The sequence below is a fragment of the Lycium barbarum genome, chromosome 2, assembly GCF_019175385.1.
Source record: "Lycium barbarum isolate Lr01 chromosome 2, ASM1917538v2, whole genome shotgun sequence".
In the NCBI taxonomy this organism is placed as follows: Eukaryota; Viridiplantae; Streptophyta; class Magnoliopsida; order Solanales; family Solanaceae; genus Lycium; species Lycium barbarum.
The window spans coordinates 24,962,853-24,986,868 of NC_083338.1; the positions used below are offsets into that span (position 1 = coordinate 24,962,853).

At 35.8% G+C, this 24,016-nt stretch overlaps 1 long non-coding RNA gene across 2 annotated transcripts; it reads right to left on the reverse strand.

Annotated features, from left to right (window-relative positions):
• Positions 1-654: 654 nt before the first annotated feature.
• Positions 655-9,981, reverse strand: LOC132629419 (uncharacterized). 2 transcript variants are annotated; one of them, XR_009578224.1, is made up of 5 exons: positions 9,757-9,981; positions 2,763-2,796; positions 2,076-2,616; positions 1,709-1,769; positions 655-1,014 (listed from the first exon to the last, which is right to left on the reverse strand). It is a non-coding gene; the product is annotated as an uncharacterized LOC132629419 (long non-coding RNA). The 2 variants fall into 2 exon arrangements; XR_009578223.1 differs by having other exon boundaries at positions 9,753-9,981.
• Positions 9,982-24,016: the final 14,035 nt, after the last annotated feature.

Here is a 24,016-nt window from a genome sequence, read left to right on the forward strand (position 1 = left end):
GTTAGAATACATATCTGCATCTTTTCTTTGTTTGCTCAGCAACTACACAACCGTATTAATAACACAGGTGATCTTAATTTATTTTAATTACAGTTAGTGATCAGTTGGTTTTAATTTTACGCCATACTATTGTCCTTGGTGTGCTTTCTAGCTTTTATGGTTGGCAAATAAACTAAGTTCAATTGTCATTCTGATATATATAGCTTGTAGATAGCTTTTGTCCGAATTTATTTCTCAACAAGTCATATTTGAGCAATTATTGAAAAGAGTTAGTTTTCTCGGTTTAAATTATGTTTAAAACCATGAATGTTCCATGCTAAATTTTGAAGACGAAAATATTTAACCGACTTTTATGCCTTTAAATTTATTTAATGAGGCAACTACAAAAAACACGCCTTTTAGCCACAGTCAAAACAGTGGCTATATTAAGCTAAAACCGTGGCTACATCATGTTACCCGCGGTAGGTTATTCACGGTTGGGTTCGTGCACAACAAAGGGGTCGCGACCAAGTTAGCCACGGTATTTCGGTCTGTGGATACATTTCGTTACCCAGGGTTATATTTCTAGGTAGCTACGGTTAGACCGTGGCTAATTATTATCGGTGATAAATAAATTATATTCAAATCTCAAAATTTGCCACACAGAGCCGTGGCTAATTTGATGTGCTGGGAAAAAAATTCACACTTTGCCACGGTTTAACTGTGGCTAAATGTTACATCTTTTTTTTAAAAAAAAAACTATTTCAAGAATTTCCTGGTAATTACACATTATTAAGAGGTATACATACTAATAAAAGCATATCAAATTCGCTGAAATTGATGAATGTTTCATAACTAGAAGAGACAGCCTTTTACTTTTGCCTTAGAAGTTTTGATCCTACATTGATGCAGTTCACCAACTTGAGCCTTTAACATCTTAACCTCTTGATCATCTCTTTCATTTCCTTAGGGATGGAAGTCATCCAACTCTTGCCTACACATTTGCTGACTTTCATTATGGCCTGTGACTTAGTCCTCCGGTAAATTGAACCAAGTTAGTGTCCTTGTCATATTGATTTGTTCAAGATATAACCAGTACAGTACTCAAAATCAAGTGTCAGGATATTGTGATTTGGAGTTAGCTGATAGTGTATTTGACTACATCACTCATTTTTGTTAAATGTGTAAAGTCAAATGGGTACTGTTATTACCAAAAGTTAAACACGCAAAAAGTATCAATAATGCTGCATCAATGAACCGCGTGAATAATAAAACATAACCTGAAAAAAGTTATTTAAAAAATTGGCTGTATTATACAAGTTTATAGGAACTGTAGGGGATGACCAAGAAAACCACTTAAAACAACTTAACTGAGGAGTGAAGCAGCTGACCAACAGGATATCGAAGAGAGTAGTATGTAAGACCAAGCTAATTCAATCAATGGGAGACAACGTTCCAATGCAAAATTAACTTTACTTTAAATAGTAATTTGAAAGCTTTTACTTGGTCATCTCTATATGGCTAGATGTAGTAACATACATGTGCACTCTTCTTTTAAGTATTAAAGGTTCAGACAAAAAGAATCTACTCACTGGTCATGATACATCCACTCTTTCAACACAGTAGGATCCAAACGTCTAAAATGATGGCAACGACCCAAAAAGAAAAAAGAAAAAAAAAAAAAAAACCATAGCCGGATACATATTCTGAAGAATCATGGATTAGGTACCTGAAGACTGATATTTCTCTCCCGTGATCTTATGTGTGGAACCTCCAAATAACACAATTGCCTGTACAACAACAACAACAACAAGTACTCCTCAAACAACAAGTACTCCTCAATCAACTGCATACCGTTCTTATATAAGACAGTACAAGAAAATGACTTATCATTATATACATTCTTTCGTAGACATACAAAGACCGTTCTGTTTTCAAGTTTTCCAACTTTCAAAATGTTATAGTTAGCAGCAATCAACTGCATACTACTATATCAAGTGGCAGATTGTCGCGTTCGAACAAAATCACTGTCAGTATAGACGACAAAAAGAAAATGAAATCATTGTAGAAATAAAATAATAGAAAGGAAAGTGAACCTCAAATGAACTCTGTATTCGCTCCAAGATTCTGATGAACTGCAATATCGACATTGACTAGTTACCAAGAGTTATTCATAGTACATATCTCTATGTGAAATTAGGCATGAAATGTGTTATACAGATTTGAGAGTTGATTGTTGGATACATGGTAGTTACATAAGCATTCTTACACAGCATACAAGACTTGATACCCAATTTAGTACACACCAAAGATGACTGTAAATGGACATGACTTAGTAGGGAATTCCATTCATCAATCAAGCATGGACTGGACGAACCAAATGATGGAATTCCTGTATGCCTCCGTTACAAAATGCATAGAGCATTCGAATGAAATCAAATGCGTAAATTAAGGCAGAAAACTCAAACTACAGAAAACTGCCTGCAAAGGAATTGAAATTATATCGATATGGTACTAAACAGTTGAGAAGAAGCATATCAAGAATAAGAAATCCAGCAACCACTGTCCAATAGCAGTTCGAACCGTAACTTCTCGAATCAATATCCAAAACTTGACGAACTTTCTTTTGGCTTACAGCTGGCAAAGAATAAGAATTACAAAAAATCATATTAGGTGCTTGTCAAATATGAATATTACAGAGTTGTGTTGATTAATATGCTGCATTCATCCTAGGTACAAAAATCAACAGTAGAATTAACTAGTAACAGTAGCTTGACAAATACCTTGCTTCCCATTTTTCTTCATCTCATCATTCAGCTGAAAGAGCATCACAAGAAAAAATTGCATATTAATAACACATGAAGAACAACTTTCAACTTCACACAAAGATATAGGAATTCTCTCCGCTATTAATTTTAACACATTTAACACAAAATTTCTTCATGCATGACTAATATGAATCAAATGGAAAGTCTTAAGATGCAGAAAGGCATCTGGAATGACTCCATTAAGGTGATTGTTGTTCAACGACCTACAAGGAAAGAATTAAATGTAATGAAAACAAGAGTTTGGTCATAAAAAAATAAAATATCAAAATAAGTCAAGTAAATAGAACTCACAAGTCTGATAATTGCCCTAACGAGGATATGGTATCTGGGATGTAATAGAGCAATCATACCATATATTATTAAAAGTGGGAAGCTCCTATCTTCAAAGTTGAATTACAATTTTGCCCTTACACAAAATAAAAATGTAGTAATAAAACATCTAATTAAATATTAAATATCTATTATCTACTTTTTGGGGTATTTTTTCCTTAATTGTTTTCATTCAATTACTAAAGAAATGTTTCTTAATCAAACAGTTAGGGTGTACATGGACCGGGTTGGTTCGATTTTTTCTAATACCAAATCAAACCAATTACATCGGGTTTTTAAATCTATAAACCAAACCAAACCAACACAATTCGGGTTTTTCAACCTCAGGTTTTCTCGGTTTTTTCGTGTTTTTCGGGTTTTTTCGGTAAAGCCTTCATACAAAACATATAACTTGTACCTCAAATATTTCTTTAGTCCTAGTAAGTGTCACACCCCTTTTTTGGGCCCCCGCGCTATAAACGCGCAAGTTTTTATTATTAAAGGGTTTTTCCATTTGAAGTGACGATTTTGAAAAGGGATTATTTTATTTACAGTGTCACACTCCAATCCTGATAGGGCATGATGGGCACCCGACCCTTACTTAGAGCCAAGTGAACCCGCTGGTTCTCGTTATACTCATAATCTCACAGGACTCTTAAGTCATGAAATGAAACGCATAATGGAAGCTTTTCGAAAACATTCTTTTCGTCTTTCTCGAATCAAATAAAATCTGTAATCATATGAGTCTGTAAAGTAATGCATAATGATACCTCGGCTTAAATAGCCGCTTACAAGACTGGCATACTGTATACATGACTCTGTCTGCAAAGTCTCTAACATAAATTAATATACCATGACATAGATACTCTGACTAGGCAACACTCCGGAAGAAAATGGAGCTCGCCAATCCAGCTGGAACATCTTCTAGCCATATCCTCTACTCATCTGTATACACCTGCGTGGCATGAAACACAGTGCCCACAAGAAGGGGCGTCAGTACGAATATTGTACTGAGTATGTAAGGCATGAGTAACAACATAACATAGATATGAAAAATAACAAGGAATGAGAAAGATAACCTGTACATCTGAATGCCTCGTAGGGCGGATGTCATGCATGCTTAACCTTTTAAAAAAACATTTATATACATATACATAGTAACATGCCCGACCATTAAGGCGCGGTGTCATATATATAATATCATGCCCGGCCATTAAGGCTCGGTGTTATCATCATTAGCCCGCGTCCGGGGCAATATCATAACATGCCCACTGTAGTGGTGTGCACATCCACGTGCCTGCTCGACCGACTATAGCGCGGCGCGGTGTGAGAAAATACATACATATATATATAAAGCATGCATAAGAGCCCGATCAAAAGCCACAACTATATCGGAGTGACGTAAGGTCGGTAGCCTCCGATTATATTATAGAATAATTATCGTCGCTTTGTCTCACCTTGAAGGAACAATTATTATAAGGTGAGACCAACAACAATGAATAAAATTAAGAATGATCAAAAGATAGCTCAATATTCTCATATCGTCATTGAAATCATAAACTTGGAACCTTTGAACATAAAATCGTTCTCATCATAGTCATCATAATAATGTAAAGCTCAAGTACATGGAAATCTCTATGAATAAAATCATCTCATAAAAGCATTGATCTCATAACTTGAGACTTTTGGCCATAAAATCATCATCATCATAATCATCATAGAAAATATCCTCATCTTTGACATCATCATTATCATCGTAAAAACATGCTTATCGCTGTCATCATAAGAGCTCACAGGATCATAAATCTCTGGTTTGGAAAATAAGGCATTTTGGGAAAACATCTATGAATTATTAGGAAAGGAATTATGCCTTGGAGTCGTAAACATTTAACTTTTGAAAACGAGGAAGATATGGAAACATTTATGAAGCCATAGTATCGAAATCATGCCTTTAGAAGCTCAATAAGATTATAAGGATCACGAAATTCGTGGACTTCTAGCATTTGCGGAACCAATGATATTATGAGTACGACACAAAGATTTATAACGAAAGGATCATGCCTTTAGAAAGAAGGGGACTAGCCTTAACATACCTGGAAGATAATTTCTCGACTTCCAACTTACTTCCTGTCTTGCAATTCACTTAAGATTATTCGTCGCCTCGTAATCTACATATATAACCATTCATACCATTGTTAGGCTCGTCGTCATGCTCGTCTCAAAACTTTAATTAAAATCTTTTTAGATTCTGTCAAAATTCGGGCAGCATCTCCCCTGTTTATATGCCTAGCCCGAAATCATTATATCAACAACCAATCAACAACAACAATACCAATATCATCAATACCATTATCCATACCAATATACTCCCTAAAACATCCCACACGATGTCTTCTAAATTTCTCAACTAACCAACTTGTGATACGACTATTTAATAACTTTATTTCCGTAAAGAAGCCGAAATTAATACCAACAACATCAATAACAACATCCTCAACATCCTACAAGATAAATATATATATATATTGTATCCAAAATTCTCTTCAAACCTCAATCCATAATTCAACAACATCAACACAACAAAATATAACCTTTATTCTTGCAATTATTCCTTAATCCATATTGATAAAGAAAGAAATTCAATGATTCATACCTTGTATTTACCAAAGTAACAAGATCTTCAATTTTTACTGGTTCCCAAGCTCGTCCAACACCAAAATGAAATCTTAATTGCGTCTACACGTTGTCCGGACTTCGATTAGTATTCCGTAGCTTGAAATTCGCTCAAAATCCTCAATTTTATGTGGCACAAAGGCCCTCTGTTTGCTGAAAATTCTGGAACATTTTGGATGAAAAAAAATTAGGGTTTCCCCTTTTTATAAGAGCTGAGGTGGCAGTCCTGTTTCTGCGTCGACAGCTCAGTTTGTAACGTCTATAATTCTCTACTCCGATGTCCTATCGATGAGCGGTCTGTTGCATTATAAACTAGACTCGACCAACTTCATTTTAGGATTTTTAAACACCTTAAAACTCCAAATATACATGGAGATATACCCCTCCAAAGTTGACTAAAAATCTTCCCAACATTTCTCAATTTTCGTCAAACGTATTTTTCTTCAATTTGCTTGATCTCGAAATCTTCCGAAACTCTCCGCACATGATGTTTATCACTTATTATACTTAATAATGGCCATGTTCTTGTGTTTCAAAATAGTCTTTCCCGATTACGACGTACGAGATCGTAATTCGTCTTTTTACTTCATTGTTACATACTTCCCATGGCTTGTACCTTCCAAAGCGTCATGGGACGTCTCCGACACTCCATTACTACGGTGATGTACGTGTCCTGCTGATGCTCTGAAGGTGCGAGGTGTAACAGAGTCTCCACTTGGAATTGAGTTTTGGTGTTCCAAGCCACCTTATGAATCCCTAATCAAAAGGAAATGACTCTTTTATTATGGTCCGCGAAAACAGAAGACCGGGTAAGGAATTCTGTTGACCGGGGAGAAGGTGTTAGGCATTCCCCGAGTCCCTTGGTTCTAGCACGGTCTCTTTATTCGACTTATACTTAGCTTAAATTAATCTTTGAATATATTATGTATTTTGAGCCTTGATTTGCTCGTACTTTTATTGTTGAACATTTATTGGTCTTAAACCGGATGCGTAACCGCATTCCGAATCTTTAAGCGTCTCAAAGTAAGATGCATAACTGCATTCTTATTCGAAACAAAATTAATTATTAAAACGAGTTCGGCCAAGGTGCGTAACCGCATCCTTGAGTTTTAAAAAAAAACGTCTTGAAATAAGATGCGTAACCGCATTCTTTATCGAAACAAACGTCTTGAAACGTGCCTAAAGCTCATCTAGCGTTAAAGGCAATTATTTGTCTCTAAAATCCGAGACTTATTATTATTAATTTTCACTCTTTTGACAATGGGTTTTGAATAAATTCGCAACTCATCTCACTCCCTTACAATGGGTTTTACCACTCTTTTCTTTTATACTAGACAATGGAATTTGAAATAATTCGCACCCCATCTCGTTCAACTCACATTTAGTTAATTAATCAGGCCTTTGATATATTGATTAGGCCCTAAAGTAGTCAAAATTTGATTCATCGGACGAGTCATATGACCCATTAACTTAACCAAATGCCAATTGCTTCTATATTCACGTATTAATGCCTAAAAAATTAATTGTCATCACTGCAAACACAAACCCAAAGAATCTAGCAATATCCATACAAGCATTTAAAATAAACATACTCTTAAAACAGTAGGTGTGACAATAGTAATTAATCACAACACCCATATATCACTTTGTAGCAACTGAAGAAAAAGAAACTATACGTATACATCAAGCATTCAACCTATTCATAAACCATAATAACATTTAACATAAAACAATAGCAATACGTGATAAGATAAACTATTTCAAGGTAAACAAGAAGTTTGAAAGAATGGACCTTTTTTATAGATTTTTCGCAATACAGTGAGATGATAACCATGAATCTTTCATCGGACTCGACCGGAACCACGAGCGGCAACCTCTAACTCCCTTTAACCTCACTGGGAAACCGAGAAAAAGCTGTGCTTCGTATGTGTTTTCAGCAACATTTGGGAATATTATTTCAGCTGGTTTTATGGAGTTTGTGTCTGGGTAAGGGGATGTTTTAGTGAGGTCTTAAGTTGAGGAAGGTAATTGATTTCTATCTAAAACCCACCGTAGGTAGTGGAGTCGAGTTTCACGGTGGTTCTGTCATTTACATGGTGATGGACTTTAGCTTTCAGGTGATATATATGAGTCAATATATTCTCTACGTGTGGATCTATTTTATGCTTGTATGTGTGTATCCCTTTCTTATGTGAATGATTGTGCCAAGAATTTTTGTGTGTTCCTACGAGCTGAGCATGATGTAGGCTCTCTTTCTATTTATTCGGGTATCTAGGTGTAGGGTTTTGAGTGTACTCATTCTTTTTCTTTTTCCCAAAAAGCCCATGTGTAAAAAATATCTTGGGAAGGAAGAATGAAATATTCCTTCCCAAAGTGGATTGTGCTTTTTGTGTGGAAGAGTGGAATTTTGCCACGTGGCAATATACTATTAATTCTATTGTTGATTTAATTAATAAAAATACTACTCCTAATTTAAAAGCGATTAAAAATACTCAGTTACTCGATACTCTTTTATTACAATCTTTAACTTGAAAATTAACTAAAAATAGATAAAAAATTGTATTTTTTGGGAAAGTTTTCTTTATTTTGTCACAAATGAAAACAAAACTTATTATATTCTAAAATGAGACTCCCTTTTTTTGCAGTTTTCAAATTCTATAATAAAAACCTACTAAAAAAAGAAATAAAGTTAAAAATGTCCAAGATTAGACTAAAAAGAAAAATTAATCAATAAGACAATGAAAACATCCCGGTAGGGTCAAAAATTACGTGTCTACAGTAAGATACGACTATCTAATTAAAATATTGTTTAAGAAAATAACACAAAATGTGAGATGAGAGATGACATTGTACTAAAATATTCAATAACAAAAAAAAAGTAATGAAATCGCATAAAATAAAATGACCATAATCTAAAAGTAATAAGTTATGCTATAATAAATACGGCTAATTTATAAGGCATATAGAAAATGATTATAATCTAAAAGTACAAATTCATGCTAAAATAAGTATGGCTAATAAGTATTAATTACATGACTAAATATTAAAGAAAAGAATAAAATTAAGTTATGTATTTTCATTGTCTAAACCAATATACAACTAAAGAATAGATATTCAACATTATTGTCATTCCTAGTGTTAGAATTGAATTTCTTTTATTAGCATTAGTATAGATTTGATTTTTGTTGGGTTTTATTTGAGTTACTAATATCTATGGGCTATAAATCTTATTGGACCATTTAAAATTTTAATTTTAAGCTTGAAATAATATGTTAAAAGACAAAAAACTATTAAAAAGTTTAAGAAATATAATATTTTTATGTATCAAAAATATTTTTAAAATTTTATACATGTAATGTCAGGTTGGTTTAGTTCGGTTTGACTTTTTTTAGTTAAAACCAAACCAAACCAATAATGGTCGGGTTTTTCTTTTTAAAACCAAACCAAGTCAAACCAAACCACTAGTCGATTTTTTTCTCGGTTTGGTTCGCATTATCGATTTGGTGCGGTTTGTCGGTTTCGTTTGTACACCCCTACAAACAGTTATGAGGCCAATCAAGAGTTGTAATGGATGAGGTAAAAGTTCATTGCAGAAATGAGTAAACAATTGATCATTATTCATTACATTACAACAAAACGGACGGTTTTTTAGACACTTGAAAAGCCAATTAATGTACATAATACGACCTTAAATGCGGTGATAATGAAATGTAATTTTCGGCTCATTTTCATATTTCTCCTCACGTTCAGGAGCACTGGAGCAGCAATAAATGCAGCCCTTTATAATTTAGCATTACGTGCTATTGCTATACATAATTAGGAGAATTGGAAGAGTTAAATTGAGCAATTGAATGTAGACAAATTAATTAGGAATAGTAAATATATGAAAGGAAAGGTTCAAAGAATGCAAATCAGAAAACATCTATACAAAGGCAAGAAATTAAAGGATTCCTCAATTCTTACTCACTATTTTTACGGCTCTGGCATCAGTTTAATCAATCAATATTCATCTTCTTCTTTGTTTTTGCGGAACAAGCAAAATTTTGAGAGGTTGGGAAGTACCTAGAGTTGTTGGAGTCTAGAAGAAGAGCTATTAAGTTTTCCAACAAAAATTTGTTTTAATCACAATTTATATATATATCATTGTAAAGAAAGTATAGATGCATATTTCATTATCCTAGCATGTAAGATTTTAGTTTTAGTATTAATATTCTTATTGGTTTTGTAGCAGTTGTTTCTACTTTATGTAAAGAGAGAATTGATATCTCTTATATTTTCTTTATAATGAGAAAGTATTTGTTATTTCTTGAAGGTTTAATTTTGTAATTGTAATTATCAGTGCTCCTATTGTAACAAGGGTGATTTCTTTGTGTGAAATAGAGATAAATTTGAAAGAAAAACGTTGGCCGGATGTTTTTATGCAGTTCTCTGGAAAAAGTAAAATTTATTTATTATATAAAAACATACTTATCTAAATAGATATAAATTTGGAAAACAATAGTAATTAATATTTTCTTGGTTATGTAAATGGACACTTTTGGACCAAAATAGAAAGGCTAAGAGGACATTTGTTATGGACCGGAGGGATTATTACTTCTAATACATATTCCAAATTGGAGTAACTGTTTATGGTACCTAACATAGTTTCCTGAGTTTCAACTGTAAAAGTAAATTCTGAGGATAGTCTCCTAAAATTTCAATTGAAAAAATTGAACTTCAAGATACCGTCCTGAAGTTTCAATTGGTCTTTATTGAAGAGAGACAAATTTGACCATTTGTTTTTTACAAAATTGATCTCATTAAACATACATTGTACGGTTTAGTTATTCAATTCTGCAAATGAGATGATACCGCATTATTTATGTGCAATAATCAAGTTCGATGGAATAGACTCACCATTCATATAAGTTTGAGCTTGCATTTTTTTTTTAAATCATTATATTTTAATATTATATACTTCCCCCATCTCAATAAAAAAGTTTGAAGTGATTAACATGGGATACACGTGCATGTGTCCAAAAACTAGTTTAAGGAAACATATCACTGTAAATCTGTCAATCAAATATTACCTTTTCTTTCTCATAATATTCTTCATTATTGTAGCTGATATTGTGGATCTTGTTTACTCAAAAGTTGTATATATACATGTAATTAGTCATTACTCAATACAAGCAATTTTTTCTACTTCACTGAATCTTATTATGGTATCAGTGCCTCTCCAAAACTCAAACGACCATCCGATCCTTTTTTTTTTCTAACTGTTTTATCTTCATCGCTCATTCATGGAAGAAACACAAAATTCAGCAACCAATACATCATCCGCTGCCCCTTCACTGTTGGTCAATCCAACGACACAAATTATCAACTTCAACCCTGTAGAGAAATATAGCAGAAGAAAGGTAAATCAGGAAGACCTCCTGCTAGCCCAAAATCGTTAACTAAGATCGGAAGATTCAACTAAAGAAGAGGAAGTTATGAAAGGAGAATTTGGTTAAAGAGGACTTTCTTGAATTGGCTTGAATGACTTACAATTGGGTTGGTTACAAATGACTAAGACCACCCATATTTATACTTGTGTAGGGATGGTTCTAGAAATACTTCTAGATACATCTATTAGAAAAATCTAGTTATCTTTATCTCCTACCACTACTCTAGAATATCTTGATATTATTCTAGATACAAAAGGATCTAAATAATTCTATCCTCAACTATAAATATCTAAGTGTCTAGAATTTCTAGACATTTCCTAAATACAATATATATCAAAAATATTACATTATAGCTTTCTCGAAACTCTTCTAAATATCTATGACATTTATTCTTCCAAAAAATTTATTTTATTTTTTCACACTCCCCCTTAAAGTAATTTTTTGGAAGCTATCCTGAACTTGTCGCAGAAGAACTCAGACGAAGCTTTTGGACGTGCCTTGGTGAAGATCTCAGCAATGTTTTCCCGACATTTCTTCCTTCTTCAAATGATGATGGTTTTCCGCTGATAATTGGACCTCCAAAGAAACATGAATACGTCTTGATAAAATTTTCATCTCTGTAGCGGGTAGACTTGCCACTATTTCTTTTTGGCCTTTGCAAACCACGTGAATCATCTTCATGCTGAATTTCACATTCTTGAGTTTCCAGACTCCCCCTTTTTCTTAGCTCCTTAAAAATTGTGTTATCTGGAGAAGCACCAGAGTCGGTGACGATTTGACCATGAATTTCCTTCAAAGCCTCAATACCAGCATAGGATCCACCACTAGATTCCCTTTCTAGCTCCTCAATAAATTGTTTGGCAGCTTCAGAGCTTCCAAAAATCATACCGTTTGTGTCTACATATGAAATTGAGCCTTCAATGTCAACCTCTTCCTTTATTTGACCGTCGGCTTCTCCATCGGCTTCCAGTATTTGATCTGAGGTAGTAATTGACTCTGATACGGCAGATGACTGACTAGAGACTTCAACTTCCACTACAATTCCCTCAATGCTTTCTTCAGAATGGTCACTATTGCCATATATAATTTCAAACACTGCCTGCTCAGGTTCTACTTCAACATCCTTCACGTCCAGACCTTGATTACCAGTTTCAGCATCTGGTTCGTTGATTACCTCAACAGCAGCTACCACATCACTAGTTTGAATGTCTTTGAAATCTTCATGCTTCTTGTTGATGTCACCAATGCCTTCCTTCTCCACGTGATGGACCGTATTATTTTCCGTCACAATTATATCACAATCATTATATTCTCGGAAGTTGTAAAATTTAGATTCATCTCCAGTGAGACGGTGTCCACATCCTGTATCCACAATCCAGTCTCTTTCGAAATTAAGGGAAGCCAAGGCGTCTACTGCTCGAGTCTCAGCTACAAAGCACCTTCCCCAGTCTTCTTCTTCTTCTTCTTCTTCTTCTTCTTCTTCTTCTTCTTCTTCTTCTTCTTCTTCTTCTTCTTCTTCTTCTTCTTCTTCTTCTTCTTCTTTAGAAGCTTTCTCGGTTCGTGCCATGTTGCTTTCTTTGGCTCGGCAAAATCTTTTTATGCGTCCTACTTCACCACATCGGTAACATTTAATATACTTTTTACCATAATTAGAAGACTCCTCCTTCTGTCTTGGCGAGCTTGAACCCTCTTGGAATTGAGAATATGCCATCTCTCTTGAGCCATTTTGCTTTTGCTTTACTTTAAGATTCCTTCGGTTAGCTGCAAGAGCATTTCCTTCCCCTTCTTTGATCGACACACCAGCCATCTGTTTGGCTAGTAGCTCTTGTGATGACAACAAATTCTCAAACTCCTCCAAGGATGGTTGTTGAGCCCATCTTTGAATTGATGTAACAAAAGGAATATATTCTGACTTCAAACCACGAATGATAATTCTTCTCATTCGTGCTTCAGAGATGGCCTCATCGGGGTTTAATAATGAGATCTCTGAACATAAGTTCTTAATCTTCAAGAAATATTCGGCAATAGAAAGATTACCTTGAGTGGTGTTCGCCAATTCATTCTTCAATATTTGAAGCCGGGCTTCATCTTTCTTGTTGAACAAACGATCAAGGGTCCTCCAAATTTCATGAGCTGATTTGCACCTTATAATATGATCAAACAAGTTGTGTGAGATGGACCTCTTCAGGATGAACTCCGCCTTCACATTAATTTGCTTCCACTTCTTGTATGCGCTGCTATTTTCAGGTCCGTCAATAGGAGGACTTATGTAACTACCATTAACAACATCCCACAAATCCTCTCCCACAAGGTATGACTCCACAGATGTCTTCCATACCTTGTAGTTGGACTGATTCAACAACTCCATCCCCAGTCCATTAACACGGCCGCTTAAATCCATTTAGAGAAATCAGTTGAATCTACCACTAACCCGGTCTTGAAATAAAATCCAGAAGCCAACTACGGCTATGACTTTGATACTATGTAGATAAATATAGCAGAAGAAAGGTAAATCGGGAAGACCTTCTGCTAGCCCAAGATCGTTAACTAAGATCGGAAGATTCAACTAAAGAAGAGGAAGTTATGAAAAGGAGAATTTGGTTGAAGAAGACTTTCTTGAATTGGCTTGAATGACTTACAATTGGGTTGGTTACAAATGACTAAGACCACCCCTATTTATACTTGTGTAGGGATGGTTCTAGAAATACTTCTAGATACATCTATTAGAAAAATCTAGTTATCTTTATCTCCTACCACTACTCTAGAATATCTTGATATTATTCTAGCTACAAAAGGATCTAGATAATTCTATCCTCAACTATAAATATCTAAGTGTCTAGAATTTCTAGACATTTCCTAAATACAATATATATCAAAGATATTACACTATAGCTTTCTAGAAACTCTTCTAAATATCTATGATATTTATTCTTCCAAAAAATTAACTTTAATTTTTCACAAATCCCTCTTCCCAACTGCCTATCAAACTCTCTGGCAGCACCAACTTCGCGACATGGAAGGCTTAACTCCTTACTTTTTTATGTGTCTATGACATTCTAGGCTATCTTGATGGTTTGATTCCTTGCCCATCTGAAACTATCACACAAGGAAATCAACAAGTTTCTAACCCACTGTTTAGAACTTGGTTTCGTCAGGATAATCTTATTCGGAATGCTTTACTTGCCTCTGTAGATCTAACCATCGCATCATCAATAGCTAATGCCGCAACTTCCAAGCAAGCCTGGGATGAGTTGCACACTGCCTATGCAAATAAGTCACAGACTTGCATCTATAGTCTCCGCGATTTTCTTGCCAAAGTCACTCGTGACTCCAAGTCCATCTCTGAATATCTTCGTGAGATCCGCTCAATTGCTAATGAACTCGCTATAGCAGGATCTCCAATCAGTAATCCAGAACTTGTGGTTACAATATTAAGTGGTTTAGGACCCAAATATCCCGCCATCAGTGCAACCATCTCTGCTCGTGATACTCCCATTTCCTATGAAGAACTCTATGACAAGCTTACGGACCATGAGCTTTTTCTCAAACATGAAGATCAGAAGAAAATTTCCCCAACCATTACTGCTCAAGTGGCCCAACGCACCAGTTTTACGATCAACCAAAATGGGAACAAACAGAACCGCAGGCAAGGACAACAAAACTGGCGTCCCAACCAAGTTACCAATAGATCTTATCCACAACAATCGCGTCCTCAACAACCTCAACAAGTGCAAGTTCAATGCCAACTCTACGACAAATTTGGCCATGTAGCTCGGGTTTATAGATCCAGATCTCACAACCACTTAGAAGAAAGAGCTTTTTTTGCTGCCACTAGAGCATCTCAAGGATCCATGGCTCCATGGATCCTTGATACAGGAGCTTCGCATCATATCACAACTGATGCTCAAAATCTAATGCCACCCACATGATTACAATGGCCAAGCTGAAATAACAATGGGCGATGGTCACGTGATTCCAATAACTCATACTGGATCAACTAATCTTGTTACTCCCTTTCATCGTTTTTCTTTACATAATATTTTATGTGCCCTATCTATAAAAAAAAAAATCTTATATCTGTTTCGCGGTTTTGCAAACAAAATCAAACATCTATTGAATTTTTTCCTATACTTTTGTTGTGAAGGCATTAAGCACGGGGGAACCACTGCTACGCGGCCGGAGTAAGGACGACTTGTATGAGTGGCCAAGTCAGAACAATGACAATCCATTATCTTTCTCATCTGTGAACTCGGCTATCTGCTCCAAACCAGCGTTTTCTTTGTGGCATCGTCGATTAGGCCATCCTAATCTTCGTCTTCTACAAAATATTTTGACTTCTTTTCATTTGCCTTATTCAAATAAAGATGAATTTCAGTTCTGTAATTCTTGTTGCAGTAATAAAAGCCACAGATTTCCTTTTTCCGTTAACACTTTACAAAGCAACCAACAATTTGAAGTTCTTTATACTGATGTTTGGGGTCCCTCTCCCATTTTATCTCTTGACAATAAGATATACTACGTCATTTTTGTTGATCAATTTACCAAATACACTTGGTTATACACCATGAAAAATAAAAATGACGTTGCAAAAATTTTTGCTGAGTTTAAACCCTTAGTTGAAAACTACTTCAACACCAAAATTCGCACCATTTATTCTGATGGTGGTGGAGAGTACCAAGGCTTAAAATATTTCTTTACAAACCACGGCATACAACATCTCGTGTCACCGCCGTATACCCCACAATGTGTAGCCCTTGCAGAATGGCGTCATCGCCACATCATTGAAACAACTCGTACTCTACTACACCAAGCTTCTCTCTCACAAAATATATGGACATTTGCTTGTCAATATGCAGTGTATCTCATAAATCGATTTCCAGTATCTACCCTCCAAAATAAATCTCCTTATGAAGCACTTTTTGGTAACATTCCCAATTTTGACTCTATACGCACATTTGGTTGCTTGTGTTATCCCTGTTAAAACCATATACCAAAACAAAGCTTGATCCTAGATCTACAACTTGTGTAAATCTTGGGTTTTCTGCAAAATATCATTGTTACCAATGCTATGATCCCATAAATTCAAAAACATATCTTTCCAGGGATGTAAATTTTTTGGAAAATATATTTCATTTTCAAACTATGTTCTCAAACCTCTCCTCTCTACCCCATACACTATATTGGCATGATTTGCTCTCTTCTACATCTTCATCCATTGATTCTTCCCCTATTATTGACACTAAACCTCTGCCAACACCACCGCCTCTGCGCATCACTCCATTGACCACCCAACCGTCTACCTCTGACTTGGAAGCACATACAACGCCAACTACGGCTACGTTCATGGATGCTCCAGTACCATCAGTCACACTACAAGTAAGTCAAACATTTAGCTCTCTTTCTACTTCACCTTTTTCTCAAACAAATCCATCTACTTTGCCTGCTCATAACTGTCACACCCCTACCAGGAGTATGACGGGCTCCGACCCGTAGGCCGGGAACCACCTGACTCATCCGTGACTTTGAACGTTATAAACCATAACTCAAAGAATATCTGCACGCAGAAAAGGCCCAACTTAGGAATGTCCGCTCATTCAGCACACATGTACATATGCAAACCGACAAGGTCGCCATAACATAATGTATTTCATAAAGCCGGCAAGGCTAACAGTAAAGTATCAAGATCTCAAAATAAGGCCGACGAGGCCACAAAAATATTATACAACAATATGAACCGGTGGAGCTATAAAACATCAAACTATACACACACGTCTACGAGCCTCTACATAGAATACAAATGATCATAAGGACAATACCAAATAGACTGCAGCTCTGAAGTAAGTGGAGTGCTCCTGAGAATTCGCTGATAGAATACCTACAGGTCTGATCCGTCTTCCTACCTACCTGCGGGCATGAGCGCAGCGTCCACAAGAAGGGACGTCAGTACGAATAATGTACTGAGTATGTAAGGCATGAATAAAAACATAATATAGACATGAAAGGTAACATGGAATAAAAGAGATAACTTGTACATCTGGATGCCTCATAAGGCGGATGCCATGCATGCTTAGCCTTTTAAAAAAAATATTTTTAGACATATACATAGTACCATGCCCGGCCATTAAGGCTCGGTGTCATATATATAGTATCATGCCCGGCCATTAAGGCTCGGTGTCATATATAGTATCATGTCCGGCCATTAAGGCTCGGTGTTATCCTGCGTCCGGGCCTCCCGCTTTCGGAGCAATATCATAACATGCCCACTGCAGTGGTGTGCACATCTACGTGTTATTCCCGACCGACTATAGCGCGGCGCGGTGTGAGAAATTACATACATATATATAAAGCATGCATGAGAGCCAAATAATAGCTATAAATACATCGGAGTCACGTAAGGTCGGTAACCTCCGATTATATTATGGAATAATCATCATCGTTCTATCTCACCTTGAAGGAACAATTATTATAAGGCGAGATCAACAACAACGAATAAAAATCAAGAAAATCACGAAAATAACTCAACATTCTCATATTCACATTAAAATCATAAGCTTGGGACTTTTAAACATGAAATGATCATCATCATCGTCGTAATCATCATAGAAACATTCTCATCTTTAGCATCGTGATTAACATTGTAAAAACATGTCCGTTGTTGGTGTCATAAAAGCTTATAGAATCATAAATCTTTGACTCGAAAAATAACATTTTGGAAAACATTTATGGATTATCAAAAAAGAAGTCATGCCTTTGAATCATGAACTCTAACTTTTGGAAGTAAGGAGGTTATGAAACATATGTAGGGAATTATAACATAGGAGTTTTTAGAAATAGGATCATCGTCACCATAAAAATTACTTATCTTTAGCCTCATAAGAATTCTAAGAATCATGAATCTCTAGCTTTTGAGAATAAGGACATTTAGGAAACATGTATGGGTTCACGAGAAAGGAATCATGCCTTTGGAAAGAAAGGGTCTAGCCTTAACATACCTGTTCAACCTCCAGTTATCCACACTTATTCGTCCGAATTCGTGAGTCTACATTTAAGAGGATTCACACAATCGTTAGACTCATCATTATACGCTTGTCTTAGTCCTTCAAATAAATTCATTTATAATCTGCCGAAATTCGGGCAGCACCTCCCCTGTTTATATGCCTAGCCCGAAATCACAATACCAACAAAAAAACCACTACAACAACAACAACATCATCATCAATACCAAAATATTCCATAAAACATCCCACGCGATGTTTGTCCAATTTCTCATCCAACAACTTTATTATACAACTATTTCATCACTCTATCTTCGTGAATAGACCAAACGTAATATTAATAAGGAGAGATTCATACCTTATTTATGTTAAAACAGCGATATATTCACTATCCACCTTGAATCCGCCGCAAAACCATACTAGAATCACATCTATGCGTTTATCCGAGCTTCGATTAATACTCCTTCACTTGAAAATTGCTTACTTTTTTGATTCTCTCGCTCCCTCTTCAAATTTTCTAGAATTTTCTGGGCAAATCTGGGCTAAAATCTGGTGAAAAAGAGGGTTCTTACCCTTTTTATAAGGGTCAAATTCGGGTCGGGTTCACTATAGCAGCACTGTAGCAGGTGGGTTCCTATAGCAGTACTGTAGCACGCGTTTCTACTCTGTCAGCCTGACTTGTAACGTTCATAATTCTCTAATCCGATGTCCTATCGACGAGCGGTTTGTTGCGTTAGAAGCTAGACTTGGCGAACTTCATTTTAGGATTTTGAAACACCTTAAAACTCCTAATATACTAGGATATTTTCCCCTCCAAAGTTGACTAAAAATCTGCCTAAAATCCTGCCGACATTTCTCAAATTTTCGTCAAACTTATTTTCTTCAATTTGCTTGATCTCGAAATCTTCCGAAACTCTCCATACATGATATTTATAATTTATTATACTTGATAATGGTCATGTTCTTGTGTTTCAAAATAGTCTTTCCCGATTACGACTTACGAGATCGTAATTCATCCTTTACTCCATTGTTACATACTTCCCATGGTTTGTGCCTTCCAAAACATCGTGGGACGTCTCCGATACTCCATTACTACGGTGATGTACATGACATACTCATGCTCTGAAAGTGCAGGGTGTAACATTTCCCCCCCCCCCCCTTCAAAAACATTCGTCCTCGAATGTTGAGGTAGAGTTCGCTCAGAGGTAGATATCAATGTTCTTACCTGTATTTGTCAGTATTTACTTTACTTACTTGCAGTCTTACTTGCTCATTTAAAACTGAACTTATCCAAATTACGTAGTTTATCCTTCTTCTTTTGTGGCCAAATTTACGCTCGTACTCAAGGTCGTCCCTTTTCTTATTATATGTCTGTCTACTAACTCTTTATGCTTTATCACTCTCATTGCCTCTTCAGCCTTCGTTGTTTACATTCTTGTATTCCCTTTCATCCCGTACTTACCACATACTTTTATCTAATTTTGATCCCATCTTCTTTTTATTCAGAAATCCTTGTTCTCTTCGATCTCCATGTATCTTTCTTACGTTTTACAGATGTCCCAGGCCTTTTGTCTTCTTGGAGTTTACTTATTCTTGTTCTTCCTTCCTTAAAGATAAATTCAAGACTAGTCATATTTTAGCTTTTTTTTGCTTTCTATAGCAGTTGAATTAATCTTTGCGGTACTTTATCTTTCAACTAATTTAACACCGAAATGTCTCGCTTAATTTCTCTTTCCTTCAATTGGACTTCTGGCACTTGGCTAACTAATGATAATTCTTGTACTTATATCAAGAACATCTCAAATATTTTCTTTAATGATTCCTTTCCTTCAATTTACTCTTAAAGTTTCCGATCCTTAGTTCGGCTAATAACTTAGGGGTGAATTCAGAATTTTATCAGAAAATAACCAAGATTCCTATTCATGCAGCGAATTCAAATCTTTTCATTCTTTCCTTTGTCTGTAACCTTCGTTTATCCCTTTTTCCAATAAGAGACATCATGTTTCCTGTTCCACGAGTTCCCATTGCCACCCGCTTGTTCCAATCAAACGTGATATCTTTTGATCATTTCCTTTGGGGTTCTCCTTCTACTTTTAACCTTTTCCCGATTCTCACTTAATACGTCTTTCCCATAGTTTGACGCACTCATCTGTCATTTTGGTTTATCAATCAAGCTGATCTCTTAATTCCTTAAATGTCCATCTCCTTTATTTATATCCTTGGATCCTTTTCTTGCGATCTTATCTTCGTCTGCTTCCATGACTTCACCTTCCGTTGACTTAGTCCCTCCTATTTCTTAGCCTTCTATTTCTCTGCTAGTAGACAACTTTCTTATTGGGTTGTGGCACTTTTCCTTGATTGCTTCTCTAGTGCTACTTTAGATTATCCCTCTTAGTACTAATTGATTTTACATACATATAATCTCATTTCCTTGTTAATTCTTTGGTCGGACCCCTTAATTCCTTGCATTGTCATCATAGTTCCACCTATGGTAGCGCCCAGATAGTTTGTCATAGCATTTCCTTGCTAATGGCTCATTATTCTCATTAATTACTTTACTTCAGATTACTCATCCAATGCGTCAACGTACCATAGACAAGGGATTTATATTCAAATGGGACTCAATTCAACCCATACAACAACCTCAACATCAGCCCTTATCACTGTCATTATCCCTCATCACAATATTATACTTACAAGTTAGAACATACTAATACTCATATCTTAAGCTAATCTACTATTCAAAATATCTTCAAATCTATGTTTGAATCTTTCCTCCAATTTCTTCTCCACTAATCTTAACATCATTACAAAATAACTCATAAGTAGGAGACTAAAATAAAATCTTACTTAATCATAACTTCCTTTCAATACAAGTGTGCTTCCCTCCTTAAGTCTTTGGCTCTCCTATAGCAACGGCTAATTGAGATTTAACTAGCTTCCATTCCTCTTCAAATATTTATTGTCGTCCCACACTATTTTACTAGCCATTTTATCAGGACGGTTATTTATATGGTCCTATGACATATACTCTCACGATTTGATATAAACGGTGACTTATAATTTCCCGATGTAGGAGATATTTTCTAATCTCAGGTATTACTGCTGTCATGCTATCCATAGGCATACCGTCTTTCTTTCTTTTGACGATCATTGAGATTCCTATAAATATTCCTCTTTTAAAACTCTCATCTCTTCCAACGCTTGGATTTTTCTTTAGTAATCCTGTTTGTCCTTGATACTTATCCTTGATCACTTGTAGGCCTTCTTACTTCCTCCGTTACCTTTTTGGGGTACGTCTGCTGCATATTAATTGTAACAAAAAATATCTCTGGAACGAGCGATTCGAATCATAGCCCGGAACACAACGTATTGCATTGACAAAACTTATTTCCTTTGATTTGCTAAACCTTCATTATCTTGTCATGCCTCCTTTCCCCTGTCTGTCTCATAATATACTTGCATTTAGTCCATTTCCACTTTTCTTTAGCGCATCCTTGCTATATTAGTTCATCTCGAATTTCGACTCCTTCAAACCAGTACATTTCCTTCTTCTGTACTTGGGAATATTCTAATTCGTCTAAGAATGTTCTCATATACCAGTAAAATTTGAGTATTGACCGCTTTGGTAGTCATTCGGCCGAGCCTAGCGATCCTTCAACTCCTCTAGTCCATATAATGTCAGAGTTACTTTCATCTCATGGTTTGACTTATTTCTCTTTTGCTAATTGAATTCTTGTATCAAGTCAAATGTCCACACATATTGGACACAACTCAAACCACTTCCTTTCTTCATGCTTAATAGTCCCCAGGTTGATGAATCAATGGTGACATCAAAATTCGTTAGGCTCCTTATAGAATGCCCGACTATATCATGCTCCTTCAGCCGTAAGTTTTTTCCTTCATAGACATCCTTTCCCCAGTATCCTTGAGATTTCTCTTACTCTTAGTTCCCGATTATGAGTTAGGTTTATACCATACCAGTAAAAGTCGATATTCTCTCTCATTCATTCTCATGATTTGTCCTTTCCTTAATTTAGCTCATAGTGTCCTATAGTTTCTCTTAACTCATTGTTTGTATCATAATCATGCATCATAATCCTTCTAATGTCCCGATGATTCTTGTTCTCATCATGAAATTTTAGTAAAATACACCCTTTTCTTTCGTTCATTTCTTATTTTCCTTTATGATACCATAGCTGTCACGCCCCGAACCTGGGCCTGGACGTAACACGGCACCCGGTGCCTGACTGCATGTGACCGAGCGAACCAACTGGCTGGCTTAATCAACATGTGATATCAAAAACATAATTGAATGTGGAAACAACTAAACACATGCTGATATACTAAAGGTCTGACTGAAATATCATAATGCGGAAATACTTAGACAATCTAAAATATCTGAACGTAGCCAATATGGCTAAACCAAAACAACTGAACAACTACCAACAAGGCTAACATAATAAATATCTGACTGTCTGAACTGTGTCTATGAAGCCTCTAAGAATACTGAATAATAGAGCTGTCCATAAACTGAAATAACTAGATAGATGACAACACCCCGAAGGAATTTGGGGATCACCAGTAGCTGATACGTGCACTCCTAAATAGCTGAGTCGTCAACCTGTATATCATTGCCTGCATCGCGAGATGCAGGCCCCCAAGCAATAAAAAGGGACATCAACACATTTGAATTGTACTGCTATGTAAAGCAACTGAAGCAATAAAATACTGAAACTGAAACTGATAACTGTAACTGTAATAGCAAGGAAGTAGAGATATGAATACTCCCTGCTCTGTATCTGAATCATTTGTATTATCTGTGTTTGCATATGTGGGGCCTCAGCCTAATAATAAATGCACGCTACGGCCTCGGCCATGTATACGTATACACAAGACTGTACTGTGCCCTTGGGAAAAATCACATATGTATAATTATGGGTAATTAATAAGGACTGAGACCATAACAACAATGAACAATGTTGAACTGAAATAGACATGCTGGACTGAATTGAAAACACTGACTGTTTCTGAGCATACTGAATTTCTAGACTGAGACTCATGTGGTAACAATACATAAGTCTATAAAGATTACGTGTTGAGTTCATGATATTCAAATTGATAACCATGAACGAATTCTGTAACTGCAACCCTAGAAGATAACAGTTCTGCAACATAACATAAAACTAGGGCTAAACTGTATTCTGAGTCAAATTACTGACAAATATGAAGAATGAGGCGTAGGGAGAATCATGAACATTCCCTAACGTAGATAGTTAGCCTCACATACCTTAATTCCAGCCTTTGAGCGTAATACAATGTTCGTCAACCCTTTCAACTCTGATCTATATCAATACAAGTCAAAGGGATTCTATATTCGCAATAATATCCATGCTTTTAGTCATCTAAGCATTTTATCAAATACTTAGTGGGCATAAAGCTCCACAATCTCCATTAATGGTGATTTCTTTACCCAATTCTCATTCTATTACTTCTAGGTGATTCTACAATCTCAATTGGGTGTAATTAACATCATTCTTCATCACCCATATGATTATAACAATCTTAAGTCAACAATCCAAAACCCTACTATAGTTCGTGTAATCTCTTTACTAAACCCATTTACTATTCTCCCAAGAACTCATCAATTCACTATTATGAATGATTAGAGTGTAGAAGCATTACCTTTTTGACATTCAATCCTCTTGAATTCGAGTTCTAGGGTTTCCACGCCCAACAATAATGTTCCACTCACAACTCTATCGATTAGAAGGGTTTACTCAAGTTAGAAAGAGATTAGGGA